General features: G+C 36.1%; 1 protein-coding gene and 1 non-coding gene across 18 annotated transcripts in view; one reads left to right on the top strand and one right to left on the bottom strand.

Annotated features, from left to right (window-relative positions):
- Positions 1-18,551, top strand: part of ROBO2 (roundabout guidance receptor 2) — a 1,471,152-nt gene that overhangs the window by 1,027,542 nt on the left and 425,059 nt on the right. The window lies entirely within an intron of this gene.
- On the bottom strand, positions 12,428-12,503 carry TRNAG-CCC (transfer RNA glycine (anticodon CCC)). Its single transcript has one exon. It is a non-coding gene; the product is annotated as a tRNA-Gly (tRNA).

The following is an 18,551-nucleotide window of genomic DNA, read 5'->3' as shown; positions in this document are numbered from 1 at the left end:
CAGTTAAAAGAATTTTGGTCTCTGCCATATCAGAGGGCCTTACTTTGGAATTTGTGCTCCTGAGTGTGATGGAGCTAGACTCAGATGTGACTTTTCTACACATGCCTCTTTCACTTTTACTGAACCTGTGGTTGGTGCTAGGGATGGTCCATACTCAGGAGACTTGAATCTCTGGATTGCCCATGTACCAGCTGGGCCCTGAGCCTCAGCAGAGTGTCGACTCCTACTCTCTCGTTCATTGGTCTTACCCAGGTCAACTAACAGGGAGGTGAAGATGGTCAATGATCACACCAGGGAATCAGGAGTGCCTACAACTGCAGGCAGAAGAATTGCACCCATCATCCATGTGGAATCTAAGCCCCCTCTTGATCTAGAGGTGGAGAGGACATCACCATTCCAGGGTCCACAGAATGGAGGAATAGAATATGGACTAGAGTGGGCTTACTGATATTCTGCTATAACTGATATTCTGCTATAAAACTATTGTGACGAATAATAGAAGAAATTTTAGCATCGAGGTGGAGAAAGGGCCACAGTAGTTGCTGAGAGCAGGGAGAGGGTAGAAGAGATGTGGGGACATTTTTGGAATTTTGAGTTGTCCTTAATGATATTGCAGGGTCAGGTGCTGGACTTTATATATCCTGCCATAACCCACTGAATGTACTGGGGGAGAGTGTGAACTACAGGATAAACTATTATCTGTGTAGTGCAGTGGTACCCCAAAATGTGTTCACTGAGTGTGATGAGTGTCCCACAATGATGAGGGAGTTTGTTGGTGTGGGAGGAGTGAGGTGGGGGGGGTAAGGGAGTATATAGGAACTTCTTATATTTTTTAATGTAACAATTTTTTTGCAATGTATGTATCTTAAAAAATACAATTTACAAAAATGATGTGGTGGGGGTGGGGAGTGGGTTATGTGGGAAACTCTTATGTTTTTTGTTTTTTTTAATGTTTTTTAAAGTAACATTCCTTGTGATCTATTAATTTTAATTTAAAAAAATATAAAAAATAAAAAGAATAAATTGCATTGCCATTAAAAAATAAAAAATAAAAAAAATAAAAAGAATTTTGGTATAACAATACAATATTATACTTTGCAGGGCTTAAAAATTCTTTTCTAGAGTGATAGTTATTAAAAAGTATAAAAATGTTCTTAGAAAAACAGCACATTACAAAATTGATTTTACCCTGTGATCCTAAAAGCAAACAAAAGCCTCCCCCCCAAAAAAAATCACAAAACACTCCACCTCACATATGCAAGGACAAAAAGCAAAGCAGAACACTCCCATATTGAATTGCTGATTCTACCTTTAGAGGAAAAAATTATTAAATTTTTTTTTTTTTGAATGACATTTTCCTTCAAAGTGTACATCTACTGTTCTGTATATTTAAAAAATCCCCCATAGCCAATGTAAAGGGTGGGGAATAGGTTGCATGAAAGTACTTTGTATTCTCAGCCACAAAATCTAAAAATACATTTCAAGACACTATGTAACTGGTATCAGAGCTACAGAGTATATGGAATAATCTTATTTATGTAAAGCTAGAGTAGTAAACCTCATAGTCAGAAATCCATAGATGCATGAGTCCCTTAGTTTTTTACTGTCGACTTCAAGATACCCCATACGAAATAATGAGTATGGACCTGATTTACTCATGCATTACCGCGGGGTCAAGCTTTGTAATTCCTAGTCATCTTTTGTCAATAATTCTTTACTTTGCCCTAGTTTCTTGATGTGACTTGAGAGGAATTATTCTTGAACAGCTCAAAATTAAATGCTTAATTATATTCAGCTTCAATTACAGTTATTAATTGATCCAAGCTTATTAGTTGACACCTGAAGGGAATGAGTTATATAAAAATGGGAGGATGCAGTTGTTTGGGTATTACACTCACAGGCTAGTAACCTAGATGAATTTGCTTTTATTAAATTGATTATGTTTCAGCGCTTTTGGGATTCACATCAGAAGCCCACAACTTTAGCCAAAATCTTATTTTACAAATAAGGAAAACGGAACTCCAGAAAGTAAGTTAAATGTTACTGACAGAAATAATTCCTCCTCCAAACGAATTTATATCTAAAACAGGTTATTTAATCAGGTTATTCAATCAGATTATTTAATTTTTGTCTGTTTTAGATACATGTGAGCTCCTGCTTACCCATGCCACAGGAAAGATAATTTTGCAATCAAATATATCCATAATCTTAAGAAAATTATGAGCCAAAGTTAAGAGTACAGCCATCTCTGTTTAAATTGGTGCGTTGTAGGGTCCAGTAGTCATGTATGGACATATTAAGTACCCTTGCTCTGGGTGAATGTAATGCCACTGGAATGGACATTAAAAAGAAAATTCTTTAAATAAAGCCCCTCATATTCTAGCCCATACCATTGCTGTTGTTGTTGTTGTTGTTGTTGGTCTTTTTAACTTTCTCTTTCTCTTTTTTGCTTCTTTAACATGTTTTTGTTTCCTTGATCAAACAAATACCATGCATTGGGTCAGCTTAGACATTGTGCATTTATTAGGTTACTATTTTGAGGCTAAAAGAAAGTTAAAATCAAGGTGTTATCAAGGCGATGCTTTCTTCCTGAAGGCTGGTTGTTCGCGATCCTTGGTCTTTGGCTCCGAATGTCACATGGCAAAGCACATAGTGGCCTCTCCTAGTCTTTGTTCTCTTCCATGTTCCATTGAATTTCAGCTTCTGTCTACTCCCTGTGGCTTTCTCTCTCTTTCTATCTAATTTTTGTTCTACTTATAAAGGACTCCAGTAATAGGATTGAAACCCATCCTGACTGAGGTAGGCCATACCTTAGCTGAAGTAACCTCATCAAAATGTCTTACTTACAATGGGTTCACACCCACAGGAACAGATTAAGTTTTAGAACATGTTTTTCCAAACTACCACATTCCCTTCTCTGGACCCCCAAAAGACATGTTCTTTCTACATGCAGAAAACATTCATCACATCACAAAATCCCCAAAAACTTTAAGTCATTTTAGTAACAATGCTAAGTACAAGGCCTCATCAAAACTGGGTATGGATGTGGTCTCTCCTGCGGCACAGTTCTCCTCTGTGAAATATAAGAACCAAGTTGTCTACTTCCAATACACAGTGGAGGGACAGACATAGGATAAACATTTGCATTCTTATTGGGAAAAAGTGGAAGGAGAACAAGGGTCTTGGGTTCCGAAGAGTGGAGGAGCAAGGCATACTCCTTTGGATTTCAAGGTCTGAGCATTATATATAGGTTGATGTTTTATGAAATGACAGCTCCACTCCTTCCAAGTGATTGCACAGTGGCCATGTTCTCCCTGAACACTGGGATGAAGGCATCACCCTCCTCAAGCATCCTTCTCCACAAACCACGGGGCATAGGCCCATTCATCTCTGAGCATTTGGATGGCAGCATTCTACTTGAACAAAGAAGTGAATGTCCCGCCCCTTTAAGCACCAGGGCAGACAACGTGTCCCCTCCAAGTACTGGGGCAGACTTACCCTTTCCATACACATGATTGGGTCCATTCTCTTTGCCCAGGGAGATATATTTTGCCCAGACCTTGGCTTCCATGGTTCTGCCCTTGAAGTATTCTTCCTTTAATATGTCCCTTCTCTGTCCCTTTCAGTTCAAACTGGCAGTCATGCCATTCATGCAGATTTCTCAAAAATGTTGCCATTTTGCATGTATTTCATAGAATCCAAACCATCAAACAAAATTACTCTCCATCCGTCCTTTCTTGCATAACTGAATCTCCAATCCTGACTTCCTCTGAAATGGTTCACTGTTTCCAGGTTCAGTTAAACCCTCACTTGGAGCCCCATTCTTTAGGGACTCAATCTCTGGAAGCTCATGGAGTTCTTTGATAGAACTTCTTCTTGACCTACTCTCATAGCACAGTCTGAATAGGCTTAGAATTTTGTATACTGTCAGTTTCAAATGCCCAGGAGTTCAGTTCTTGATTTATTTTTGTTTTCTCACATTTTACTATAAGCTGCAAGGAGAAACCAGGCTGTACTTTCCACACTTAGCTTGGAAATCTCTTCAGCTAAATACTGAAGTTCTTTGCTTTCTAGCTCTGCTTCCATCCAACATCAGAACTCAGTTTTGCCAAGTTCTCTGCCACTTAAAAAAAAAAAGGATTACCTTGCCCCCCTTTTGAATAAGAAATTCATCTATTTCCTTCTATTTTTTTTTAAGATTTATTTTTTATTTATTACTCTCCCTTCCCCCCACAAACCACCCCCCGCCCCGTTGTCTGCTCTCTGTGTCCATTTGCTACGTGTTCTTCTTTGTCCACTTCTGTTGTTGTCAGCGGCATGGGAATCTGTGTTTCTTTTTGTTGCGCCATCTTGTGTGTCAGCTCTCCGAGTGTGTGGTGCCATTCTTGGGCAGGCTGCACTTTCATTCGCACTGGACTGCTCTCCTCATGGGGCGCACTTCTTGCGCGTAGAGCTCCCCTACACGGGGACATCACTATGTGGCATGACACTCCTTGTGCGCATCAGCTCTGCGCGTGGGCCAGCTCCACACAGGTCAAGGAGGTCCGGGGTTTGAACCGTGGACCTCCCACATGGTAGACGGATGCCCTAGCCACTGGGCCAAGTCTGCTTCCCTTATTTCCTTCTAAAGAGTCTTTGGAAGTAACTTTAGGTTCCATAGTTCTACCAAAAATCTGTTCAAAGCAATCTAGGCTTTCTATCAAGAACCACACAGTTCTTCCATTCTCTTCCCATTACCCAATTCCAAAGCTGTTTCCACATTTTTGGTATTTACAATAGTACCAAATAGTATCAAAATAGTACCAAATTGTATTGCCTTGTATCAAAATCTGTTTCAGTTTTCTTGGCTTCCCAAGAAGATGCAGTGGGTTGACTTAAACAATGAAAATTTACTAGCTCACAATTTTGAGGCTAAAAGAATGTCCAAATCATCATCAAGGTGGTACTTTCTTTTCGAAGACTGGTGTTCTGGGACTGGGTGCTGGTGATTCTTGGTCCTTGGCTTCTTTGTCACATGGCAAAGAACATGGCTGCCTCTCCTGGAACTAATATCACTTCTGAGCTAATGTCTAATAATTCCTGAGATGTCTGATCATTACATTTTCCCCTCTGCACAGTTATCCTGGTAAAAGGCTATAGGGGGAAGCAGCTGTGGCTCAGTCATTTGGGCTCCCCGTCTACCATACAGGAGGCCCTGGGTTCACGCCCTAGGGCCTCCTTGTGACAGTAGGCTTGCCCACGCGCCCCAGAGTGCCACCTGGCCCACAAGTGCCACAGAGTGCCCCCTGGCCCGTAAGTGCTGCGGAGTGCCGCCCAGCCCGCCAGCGCTGCGGAGAGCCAACTTAGCAAGGTGACGCAACAAAAAAGGAGACAAGTAAAAACACAGAAAAGTGTTCAGTGAATGGACACAGAGAGCAGACAGCAAGCAACTGGGGGGGCGGCGATAAAAAAGGCTGTAGGGCTCTTTGGGGAAGGCTAGGAGGAAGATTAACAGTATACATTTTTGACAGTGTAATAGGGTCCTTCCACAAGGAACTCATTCAAGGGGCTCTGGGTCTTTAATCTGTCTCATATTTAGGAATTGATTAGGGAGCCATGACTCTCTGTTTTTGTAACTCAATTTAAACTTCCGTCCACTTGACCTAGAACTCTTCTGTTTACATTGATCAAGTAAGAACCTCCTTCTTCTCCTGAACTATTTTTTTATTCAGTTCTCTTCTGCCTGGATTTTTTTCCATCCCTAGTAATTACTTGTCCACTTCCTGTTCACCCTGTCAAACTCAGGTGAAATTCCACTTCCTCATAGGAAAAATTCTCCATTTCATTTAACCGTGTTCTTTTCCTTTATAACCCTTCTGCAATTTGTAGTGATATGTTTATTTGTTTTTGATTAATGGCTGACTTTCCTATAAATCCTAAATTCTATGACATCAAGAACTGTGATTTTTCATTTAATTCTCTACCCCAAGAATCTAACAGAGAACATGGCACATGTAGTGTTTAGTAAATATTCTTTGAATGGCATTCCTATCTTTCTAATATCTTGAAAATTTTGTTGAATCAATTTATCTTTGGATACCAAACCCATTATTACTCTTTAGTTGTCTTTCAATTTTTCCCCATTTGGTTAAATTATTATATTAGCTTTATTTTATAAGTAAAACTTTGAGAAATATGACATTGTAGGCTTTGGAGGAATTAATTTGGAGAGAGAAATTGAATATTTGAATTGTGGTTCTACCATTTACCATTTACCATAGGCTCTTGAAGAAATCATTTAACTCCTCTAAGCATCAGTTTGCTGATTTAGAAAATGGTTAAAAGTAGCATTTGCCTTCATTAAATCATGGCGCTATTTTGAAGAATCAAATTAGATGAAACATCCAAAAATGCTTTATGACCTTTAAAGACTTATTAAGACTTACTAATCTTATGTAAAAAGTATAAAATATAAAGACCTTTGTACTGAAAAGTATAAAGACCTGAAAGTATGAAGACCTTTTTAACATTTTCAAAACTAAATAACTTTTAAATATTTGTTAGAGATACTAAAGAATTGAAGATTTGAATTACTCTGAGAAAATACTCCTTTAGTATTATGGGAACTATGACATGTGCCATCAGTAGTATACATACCTATGGTACGCCTTTCAAACATGTCTTCAGAAAATATGCTCTTATTTCTTCATAAACTAACAACTTCCTTTCCATACACTCCAAAATTACATTCCAACTTCAATGAAAACATACATTTCCTGGATATTTTACTATAAAAAAGATTATGTCATAATGCTATTATTTAGTTCTAAATTAGCCATTTTAACTCAATGCTTTACATATATTAAAAGGTTATACATTATATGTCAATTTCCCATAAATCTAAAATACAAGAATATTATTGAATGAATAATTGAATTAATAAAGTTCAATTAGATTCTTTATAGAAATTATAAATTATTCTTTATAAAAAAATGAAAGCATGAATCTGTCAAGATGATTAAATGAACATTTTCCTAATATTCCAGTTGACCTAGAGAATCTTCCAGGGATGAATACTTGAAAGCATGTAAGGTCTGAATACACTTTCCTAGCAGGTATTACTAACTTCACTGACTAATGAAGAGAGATTAGTATCTCTTTTATCATTTAGACATTAATGAACTTTCAGTCTTACACAACATAGTTACTCATTCATCTTTCCCCAAAAGATTAATTATTGTTTAACTAAGTATTATTTAGTCGTGTAATAGAAGAAATCACATGTTTTCTATTGAAAAAAAAATAGGTGAATGTAGATTTGTGGAAAGCATTATATTCAGATGGAGTTAAAGGGAGCATTTAGCATTTAGGGCTGGAGTTAAAGGGAGCATTTAGGATGTTATGACAACACTTTCCTAAGCACTTTAGGTCATGTGATCTAAACCTTTTGTCAAGGAACGCATTGATCACACAAGCACTGCTGACCCTCATGTGACTGGTGCACAGCTTTGTCTTCTTGTGGCTGTAAAGGTCCATGCCTAGTGGCATCCACATCTCCATGCTCCCTGGTGACTCTCTTGCCCTGCCCTACATGGCTCTGGAAAGTTAAATCCTGTCACTCAGGCCAGGTAGATAGGAGGTGCTATTTCCTCTTAAAGCAGTTTTGTAGGATTACATTGCATTATTTGGTAGTCCTTTGGCAAACATAGCAGAAATCCAACTCAAACAGTTTAAGTGGCAAAAGGGCTTTTGTTATTAAGCTAGTAGGGTGTGTCTCTGTCCCATGAACAGGAACTCAATGAGCCTAACACCAGGATTCAAACTCTTATTTTTGTGGCCCTCAACTCTATCCCTACACTGTTCTCTCTATCTTCTCCCAGTCTGGCCTTCTTATGTATTTTCTTATAATTCACCCATTACAGTATTTCCCAAATAAAAGGAACTAACTGCCCAGTTAAGATCAAGGGCCTATTTGTGCACCAGTCTACGAGGACATGTAAAATCATGACTGTTGGAGCAAGAAGTATAGAATAGGAGATCCCCAAAGAAGGGGATCCTGTGAAGATAGGCAGTAGTTTTCCATCACAAGTATTCTAGATATTTGTTTTTGTAAAAATGGGCTTCCCAGGGAATATTCATATGTTTCTTACTTTTACCCTCCTGGCTAAATTTTGTTTAGTTGAAAATATATGTTTTATTGATTTGTTTTTAAATAAGAAGATTTATCCAGAAACTGGTACAGGAAGGTACTAAGTCTCATTGTCGATATGACCTGTTTAAGCTCCTTGGCTTCCAGGGATTGGGTGTATGTGTTTGCCAGTGAGTTATGCTTTACAGATAGACTACAGTCAGAAGGATTTGAACATCACAGAGGATTTTCAAAGTGAGAGAAGCACTGAGTGATCAAATAAAAGATATTTCTAGAAGGCTATAAGAAATGCTAATTTTCCCATATAAAGGAATGTAAGAAATTCAAATAAAAGTAAATTAGCTTCCATTTTTCTCTTCATGTCAACTTTATTGGTTTATTCTCCTTAAATTTTCTTTGTGTCAGTTGGATGCAACTGCTGTTCCAAAATACATCTTTATGTATGTGCATTTACCATACAACTTTTCTTTATGCCTTTTATAAGCGTTTTTTACTACTTAAATGTTTTTTTCTTTATATTAAGCTGATGATGACACAGAATGTTGTTAGGTCCATTTGTTCCATGTGATATGTACATTTGTTCTTTGGGAATATGTGGTCTACTCCTAAATTTCATTGTAATTTCCTAAATAAGAAGACCCATTAAAAAGCAGACATCTGGTGTAGAAAGCACTTAAAGCTGTAACTCCCAAGGAATGCTTTCCTTCCTCTTTAAATATGCATGGCCTGTTGTTTTGGTAATTCACTTCCCCCTGTCAAAATAGAATCAAATAGAATGTATGTGTGACCTCTTACCCCTTCTAACCTGGGAAAATGATGCCTAAGATCATTGAGGTGTACAGCACACCAAGGCCTTTGCATTCCTATTTATTCACCATCAAAGCACTTACGGTTACAGAAGCTGAAAGTTGAGGTGAATCTACTTTATGAAAAACTATGCTGTTTTACTTAGAAAGAAGGCTCTTTGTGCTATAAATATTTGAAATATAGCGAATGAATTTAAAATTTCAAAGTACAGGCCTTGAAAAGACTTTCAGAATATCTCCACCTGCCTTGATATTTCATTTTGAAGTGGGCTCAAGTTTTTAAAAACAGTTACCCAAAAATATTCCTATTAAATCAATATTGAGAGCATCACAAACTTGCTTTCTTAAGAGAAGGGAACAACTAAACCAAACATCGCATTAACCATGTTTATTTTTAGTGTAGCACATTTTTTATGTCAACTTGTTTCTTTGAGATTTAGATTCACATTCCCCAAGACTGAGTCCTACAGAATAGTCATACTCCATACTCACCCACTCTGTTCTGTGACAAAAGGGTTTTCGTCATCAAATACTGTTTACCCATCCTCCTCCTGTAGACTCATGATGTAATTTGAATATTATAGGTTTAAGCTTGTAGTAAAGATGTCTGTGCTACCTTGGTTCTACCCACATTGCCCTGAACATGAAAAAAAAAATTCCTTTGGGAAACTGTGACTTAGACTGTGTTTATATGCAGATCCTACTAGAGGTTAATACAATACTGTTCTAGGACCAGAAAAGAAAAAATCTTCCTTTTGTTGTTCTTTTAGTTTTATTTGTTTGTTTACTTCAAATGTGATTTTATCATACTTCGTTAGTTTGGAATATTATTTTGGTATTATTCGATGAATAGCTGGGTTTTCCATGATATTCATCTCTCTCTATATGTAATGTTCATGTGTGTCATCCTCATTGATATTCAGATATTTTAAGTGGAAAACCTTTGCTGTTGGAATCGATTTACAAGTTATGTCCTTCTAAACTATATTAACAAGACTGTGCAACTTCTGTGCTTTAAGGTATTCTATTGTTTGATATGATCACATAGTTGTGCATTGATCACTTCAGTCATTAATAGAGCATTTGCACCATTGATTGTACACTTTGGATGGATTTACGCTGTATTAATATGTATCAGTAAAATTGATTTCTTTTAAAAAAAGATATTCTATTATAGTTAGAATATTTTCTCACAAATCTTGCTCCATTTCACTAACTGGAAAGCTTGTTTTCTAACACTGTCTATTAATGTGTTTACAAACAATGTATTGTGCAAAATGACATTCTTTGCTTGCCCATGTGCAGAAAAATATTCATTGCCTCAGAAAATGTATTTCATAAAATTTGAAGAGCAACATTTAATATTCTTTGAATTTGTGTAATACTTCAACACTATCACTGTTGATGCTCATGATCATTGTACCTACTGTATATTGAGTTAAGTCTGTGTTAATCCTAGGGTTTATCCTGAAATTTCTTTTGCTTTTTTGATTGATTTTTGTCAGGGAACTTTTTTTTTTAAAGTAAACTCCTAATATGAATTTATTAACTATTTCTGGTCACCTTTCATCTAAAATATTGGAAAGGGCCATGATCAGTGAAGGGGAAGGAGAATCTTGATGTTTTGAAATTCTTCAGCCATGTGGATTATAGATACAATATACTTTATATTATTGGACATTTATTTCTCCCTAGGGAAGATTCCTGGTAGTGACCTACAAGATTGATGAATAGTGTTTGGTTGGTGAAGTTTAAATCAAATATAGGAGAACGTTTAAATTTTAGCTACAAATTTACCATAATTAGCCTATTTTACCATTGCAGGAATTTTACTTTTTATTAAGAAAATTTTCAAATGTATGTTAAAGTAGAATTAAAGAGCATAATGACTTCATATGACCTAGATTCACCCATTAATATTTTTCCAAAATTGTTTATCTGTCCCTCCTTTTATGCATTCAGAAATAAATCATTTCATTTAATTGCTAGATTCTTCAGTAGGCATCTCACAAAATATGTTTGGACCTTTCCTTATAAAATTAATGTAGTTCTATTTTTCATTGGAAGATATAAAATAATTGGTGCTACTATTGATTCTATTAGAATTGCTAATTGATTCTATTAGAAACAAAGAATGGATTCTTTTAAGGACATTTTCCCTAATTTGTTTTCATTCATGAATTCCAGCTTAGTCAATTTTGAATAATAGGTAATGATGATAAAGCCCTTTTTATTCTTTCTGGTAGCTTTTGGATTGCTTCGCTCAAAGGAGACTCATCTTAAACAATATTGCTCAGCCTCTGTGAAATCTTGTTATATTTTTTCCTTTTGTTCTTGAAATTGCAATTTCTTTAATGTATTTTCAGCCATGCATTACCAGATAGTACTACATGCTTCTAAATCAATTATGAATTCATTCACCATCAAACAATTGTGTGTAATAATGTATTAAAACGTTCTCAATAGTGTAAAAAAATTGACTCTTTCATTGAAACTCAATTAATATTTGTAAGCATATAATAGTTTTGGAAAGTTATAAACATTTAAACGCAAAATCACTTTCAGCCAGAAGAAAATAATTTCTATATGTCACTTCATGCTTTGCAAATTTCATCTTAGGAAGGTGCTCAATATGTTAAACCTAGGACAGTATTTCTGATAAACTTCAAATTTTAAGAAGTGTTTTAATTAGAATGGTGTAATGTATCATGAGACTTGGCTAAAGATGTGATAGCACATATTAATATTGTCCTTATCTGGAAATATTTTTCTTATTATCTGGAAAATCGCTGAAATGAAAATTTGGCAATAAAGTTTTTTTCAGCTATTATTTGCAAGAAATAATACAAAATACACTATATTAGAAATGTTATATTTATAAAAACACAGATATATTTAAATTAAGCAACAGACAAATTCAGTTAAGGCAATCTGACTAGAATAGACTTTATTTTTCCTTAAAAATGTAAGCAGCAAGAAATCAATATTTTAGTAAAACAAGATGATCTTGCATTATGACTTTTTGAAGTTAGCATTTTTTTCTTCCTTATTCTGTTTCACTTCTTTTCTTTAATAAGCATGAAAATGTAGTGTTGGATTTCATTTGATGGCAGTTTTTATTTACTTACTACCTCCCCTACTTCCTGTTCCTCCTCTCCTCTTCCTTCTTTTGAACCTCACCTGCTTGTAGATGTTAATACCTGCACTAAAATGTGCATAGAAGAAATGAGGCAAAGCTCAGCTGTTGCCAATCCACCTGCACATGCTATTTTGTCTTCTTTTATGTTCTTGATTGACAAGGACAGGGTTACTCAGTTGAAAGCTGACCAAGTTGGTTTTTTAAAACGAAGTGAAATGTGATGTCAATATGAGGTAATATTTTTCAACAAATTCTTGACCTTTTCATACAATTTTTTAAAGTCTCATCTTAAAAAAATGTTTTTATTAAAAAGCTTTTAGGCTTATAATTTTATTTTACTTTTGTTTTTTTTTTTGGAGTTACTGGGGATTGAACCCAGGACCTCGTACATGGGAAGCAGGCGCTCAACCACTGAGCTACAATCTGCTCCTCTATATTTTCATTTTTATAATGATGGAAAACATGTTTTGGATTACTTTTTGTATCACAATAAGAAAATATTTTTAAATAATTAAAGTATTTTAACTACCCCAAATTATAAGTGAAAAAAAAAAGTGACTAGAAATGACATTTTATGGTAGTCATACTCCTCAGTTTAAAGAAATACCCCACAAATGTGTCATTTAAAAGATATTAATTCCTTTGTTAAGATTTAGGTCTATACTTATATATATATATTTTTATATATAGTCAGTTTGCCTTATAACTCTGATTCCACTTAGGATAGTCAAGAAAAATATTTTCTAACAGATTATCTGAAATAAATAGGTTTGAGTGGGGGTTTTCAAAAGATAAATATTGGAAGATTTTGCTATGATATATTTTGATTCCTAAAAATAGAATTCTAGTAAACAAATTAGAAATTTGATTCCTTTCAAGTGCTATTGGACAGACACTCCAGCACAGCCCATTTCTAAGGAAAGAGTAGTATATGAATGACATTTTTTATGGTAAGTTGAAATTTTAGAATGGTACTCAATAATATACTGCCCAAGCCAATGTCTACCAATGTCTACATGTATACACTACTTTGTGTGTGATGGGTTTGACTGGTAGATTGGATCAAGTTGAGATCTGGCATTGGGATGGACTAGGGGGAGGAAACAGGTTATACTATCCACTCAAGTCAATCAAATAGTCTGATAGTTCTCTCATCTGCCTTACCTTGTCATTGACTGTCAAGACAGTCAAAATAGTGAAACAAGTTTTCGCATGTATGCAGAGTTTTATTTTATAAGCTCTATTACCTCATCCTTGCAAATGCAGACATAACAAATATTAGAGTCCACATGTTGAAAACTATATGTAAATCACTATGGGCATGGTTGAGTGAAGGAGAGAAAACAGACTCAGACTCAATTAAAATTCAACACTGTATTTTCCTGATATTTTCACTTTTAATTTGACAGAGACTCAAATAGTTGTTAAAGCATATACCAAGGTGCTTCTTTAAAATATTGATTAATATTTTCTTGGCTTTGTTGGATATATACCAGCAATAATTTCAAGAATTTTATTAGAGAGTTGCATTTACTAAGTAGAATGTCAAACAGTCATACACACACACACACACACACACACACCTATAATTTAATTTTTTAAAATCTATTCGCAAGATTCAAAATAAAATGAATAAAATTCAGAGAGAAACATTGATTGTTTCTGATCTCCTGAATAGGTTGCTGTTTGAAATACTCAATTCCAGGTATACTCATCAATCTAAACAAACTAGAGGATAAGATACAAATTTAGATAGTTGGAGTACTCATTTTTATTTCCCATGCAATTTCCCTTTGTGGCTCAGTATAAAATGGGTCTGTCAGGTTTTTTGGCATATTTTTGTTGCTAAGGTAGCTGTGAAACCAATGACATTATCTCTAATAAAGTATTTTCACATTGAGAAACTGATTTTAATTTCTAAGCCTATTCACTAAGATTACTGTAACATTCTTTTTTCTAAGGTGGAGAGAAGACTAAATAATTATCTCTAATATACATAGCTCTGTATAGGTTTGAGATTGTTTTATGTACATTATCTGATTTGCTCTATAGAAGCAGCCTTGGAGATAAGCATCATAAATATTATAGCATTATTGAACGTTTGACTAAACTGAGGCTTAGAAAAGTTAAATGAACGAGCTAGTTGGACTAGTAGATGAATACTAGAATAGGGAAAGTCATCCAGTGCTCACTGCTGTATAGTTCATTGCTGTGCTACCCTAGTCCTGCCTGTGAAGAGCTGCTCCTTTTACATGATGGAGATTTCAACCTATTGGAGACAGGATGTTATTATTTTTCCTACCAATATATATTATGAATAGCCTCTGTGAAGGCAGATCTATTTTTTACCTGAAAGCTGTTGTATAATAATAATTGTTTAACCAAGTATCTTATCCTTAATAGTTTTAAAAAATATTTATTTTATTTATTTATTCTACCACCAAATTGTTTGCACTCCCTGTCTGCTCTCTGTGTCCATTCGTTGTGTGCTCTCTGTGTTTGCTTGTCTTCTCTTTAGGAGGCACTGGGAACTGAACCTGGGACTTCCCATGTGGGAGAGAGGCACTCAATTGCTTGAGCCACCTCAGCTCCCTGCTTTGTTGTATCTCTCATTGTCTTTGTGTCTCCTTGTTGCATCATCTTGCTGTGTCAGCTCACCGCACCTGCCTGTCATGCAGCTCGCTGTCGTCGTCTTCTTTAGGATGCACTGGGAACTGAACCCAGGACCTCCCTTGTGGTAGGTGGGAGCTCAATCACTTGAGCCACATCTACTTCCCCTTAATGGTTTTTAACTGTAGTAAAATGATTGCTTTATCTGCTAGAATGAAAACTTGAGCTTTATTAAATAATTTGCCCTGGTATTGGGAAGTACATCTTTTGATTGAGTTAGAGAATGGTAGGGTTGCAGCATTAATCTATGCTATTAAGCTTTTAAAAATACGGTAACAGCACCAACAATAATAATGAAAACAGAAGTTACTCGAAAAATGTAATATTAACTCAGATTTCTTTGAGTGTAAAAGTGAATGCCATTGGGTCTTCTAAAAGCAATGGGGAAAAAATTAAAAGAATATTAATGCCAAACCTGAATATATGGGGCTGGATCAAGTTGATACCTATTTATGAGAACATTAATATTGCATTAGTTTACTTCTTTATTGGAATCCTTCAAGGAAATCCTAGGGTACTTATCTGAAAACTGGTTTCTTTCTTAAATTCTCTTAACAATAGAATTGGAATGTTGGATACCACATAAAGTATAGTGAAAATAAAGTTACTTTAAGCCGACTATTTTTTAAAAAAATTAGAGTAGTTGTAGGTTTGCAGAAAAATCACGCAGCAAATACAGTCCCATACGAGTCCAATATACCCCCCTCCACATACTGCTTTCCCTATATATTTTTGCATTAGTGTCGCATCTGTGTTACAATTGATAAAACATCATCATTAATATTATATAAACTGTAGCTTATAGTTTACATTTAGTGTTCATGCTGTCTTATACAGTTCTATTCTGGTAACATTCATACCACCTAAGATGAATCACTTTAACTACTTTCAAGTTTACAAAATTCAGTGGCATTAAATACTTTCACAGTGTTTTGCTGTCTTCACCATTATCTATCACCAAACTTCTCCATCACTCCGAACAAGGGACTTTGTATCACATTTCTCACCCTACCCCTGCTGTTGGTAACCTGTTGCCCAATTTCTGACTCTGTGAATTTATTAAGCACAGGCCATTTGTAAATCAAAAGCAACAGTTGATTTCTGATTTTCCCTCTTATGGGGGCTTTTACTGAATGCAAGATTATTCTTTTATAGTTTTATTTATGAAAGTGATTATCTTAGGTGAGCATTTAAGTTCTCTAGATTTTGATTCACTGTTTCATTTTATGTATCTCTTTCTAAAATAGCTACTTAAAATGCAATGTAATTATCGGTTAATAAAAGAAAATAATTTGTACTTTTCAATACGTGCTTAGAAGGTTTGGTAGAAAATATTGCTTTGCTGTAAATTGTGAGTCATTTTCTCCCTTCTTGAGAATCATTCTCTTCAGTAGGATCACTGAATTTTTTGGTGATAAAGGGCCCAGGATAAAGTAAATTCCTTAGGTTTAATAAAGATGAGAAAATCAGCTAAAACCTCTGATCAAATAGATTCCTTTATTCCTAATTGGGTACATTAATAATATGCCATGCTCTATTGTTTGACTTTTTAAAGCCTCAACTCCTACTTTACTAAGAAAATACAAATGGCCAATTTGGTATCTTTCCTTTTTTCATTTATATATTCTTAAATTATTCTACTAAATGTTTTCTCTTCCTTTATACTCTCAAGGAAAGACTTACCTTCTCTCCTTTCCTTGCCTGAACCCCTGAACTGGTATACCTATTCCTTATCATCTCACCCTTCTCTGGGGTGTTATTTTGTTGATTATGACCCTGTCTAGCAGCCGTATTAGTTTTCTCTCCACCGAATCCCTTCCTATACTCAGAAAAGTAAAGGAGTAGATTATCCCACAGAATTAGACTATCACAGATCTCTCTTTAACCTCTTACAGTCTGGTCCTTTTCTCAAGGCTCTAATAAAACTCATCTTTCCAAACACATTTCATCCTTTACCCAGCCCTTATTCTCCTTAATGCCATTGTATCTTTAAAATAATTGACCATTCAATCCTCCTGTCTTCAGCCTTGATGTGTTTTGGCTTTTTTTGTCAAATTCATTGGATTTTCTTTTAATGAATGTTTTTTTGCCTGCTACTATGACTGTTAGAGGAACTGACAATGCAGAAGTAACAGAGAATGACCATGTCCCACCTATCATAGAGTTGCATGCTGTTGGGAAGATACACAAAATAAACTAGGAAACATATAAATAATAGAATTTAAAACTGTGGTAAATTCTTTGGAAAAGAGTAGGGATAGCTATTTTGCTGGTATGGTCAGGAATGTCCTCTCTTGGTGGGTAACATTTGAATTGAGACTGAAAGAGAGGCTGTCCTACAAAGACCCGAGTATTCTTAGAAGAGTAAAGAACAAGTAGAGCAGAGCAGGTATAGCTCAGTGGTTGAGCAACTGCTGTGCATCTACCAGGTCCTGAGTTCAATACCTGGTACCTCCTTTAAAAAAAAGAACAAGGGAAGCAGACTTGGCCCAGTGGTTAGGGCATCCATCTACCACATGGGAGGTCCATGGTTCAAACCCTGGGCCTCCTTGACCCGTGTGGAGCTGACCCACCTGCAGTGCTGATGTTTGCAAGGAGTGCCCTGCCACACAGGGGTGTCCCCGAGTAGGGGAGCCCCATGTGCAAGGAGCATGCTCCGTAAGGAGAGCCGCCCAGTGAGAAAGAAAGTTCAGCCTGCCCAGGAATGGCGCCACATACACGGAGAGCTAACACAACAAGATGACGCAACAACAAGAAATACAGATTCCCGTGCCACTGACAACAACAGAAGTGGACAAAGAAGAACACGCAGCAAAGAGACACAGAGAACAGACAGCAGGGGTAGGGGTGGGGGAAGGGAGAAGGGGAGAGAAATTAAAAAAAAAAAAAAAGGTAGGAAGGCCCAAAGAGAAGACTGAATGTGAAAAGAATATTTCCATGCTGTGTTAGAGGTTGGGTTGGAGCAATGGGAAATGAAAAGGTGGAGACAATGAGTATAAACTGTTTCCAAACATTGGCTCTGAAGGGTAATGGTGATGAGAAGCTTTTAAAAAAGAAGTGCAGGTGTTATAACAAATTTATCTGCTACATAGAATGACCCACTACTGGGGTCAACTCTAAAGATGCAGAAGAAAGAGAGTAATTGTAGGAGAAAGTTCTTTCAATGTATGTGCTCTTGACTCCCCACTTAAACTAACACTCATCCTTGTCAGTGTCTCACAGTTTCATGTCTATCTCTCTTGCCCTGGTGATTGCTTTAGTGTTTATCTTCTTTCTGGCATTTTCTTACAGTACTTCCAGCTAGGTATCCTGCTAGGTTACTGGATATATCCTCCCTTCCCTCCCAAACATTTTCCCTCCTGTGGATAGTATTTCACATTAGTGGAACCATTGTTCTCCCTTTTATTCAAGATCCAAGCTTTAAGTATATTTGGTTACTCCCTTTCATTCAACATTCAGTTAAGATGCCTTTTCATTGCTGCCTACAAACACTCAATGGCCAAGGCCTTTGCCATTTATCTTGCATCTGTCTCTTTCTATTCTTACTGCTGCTTCCTTGGGTCAAGCTTTCATTACCTCTGCCCTGGATTACTGTAGGGATGGCACTGCCTACCTCCAGGCTCCATTCCATCCATCCATTTATATACTGATACAAAGTACCTTAATCAAAGGCTTCGAGCTGCCTGGAGACTCAGATTTCTTAGCCTCGCAATTGAGATCTTCTCTGTTGTTTACACAAATCTGAGGTAGAACTGAACCACTCACTCTTCATTGTACCACCTTTCATTTGTCTGGGCTTTAAGCTAGT

This window comes from Dasypus novemcinctus, chromosome 4 (genome assembly GCF_030445035.2).
Source record: "Dasypus novemcinctus isolate mDasNov1 chromosome 4, mDasNov1.1.hap2, whole genome shotgun sequence".
NCBI classification, from domain to species: domain Eukaryota; kingdom Metazoa; phylum Chordata; class Mammalia; order Cingulata; family Dasypodidae; genus Dasypus; species Dasypus novemcinctus.
This window is presented reverse-complemented; position numbering and strand designations above follow the sequence as displayed.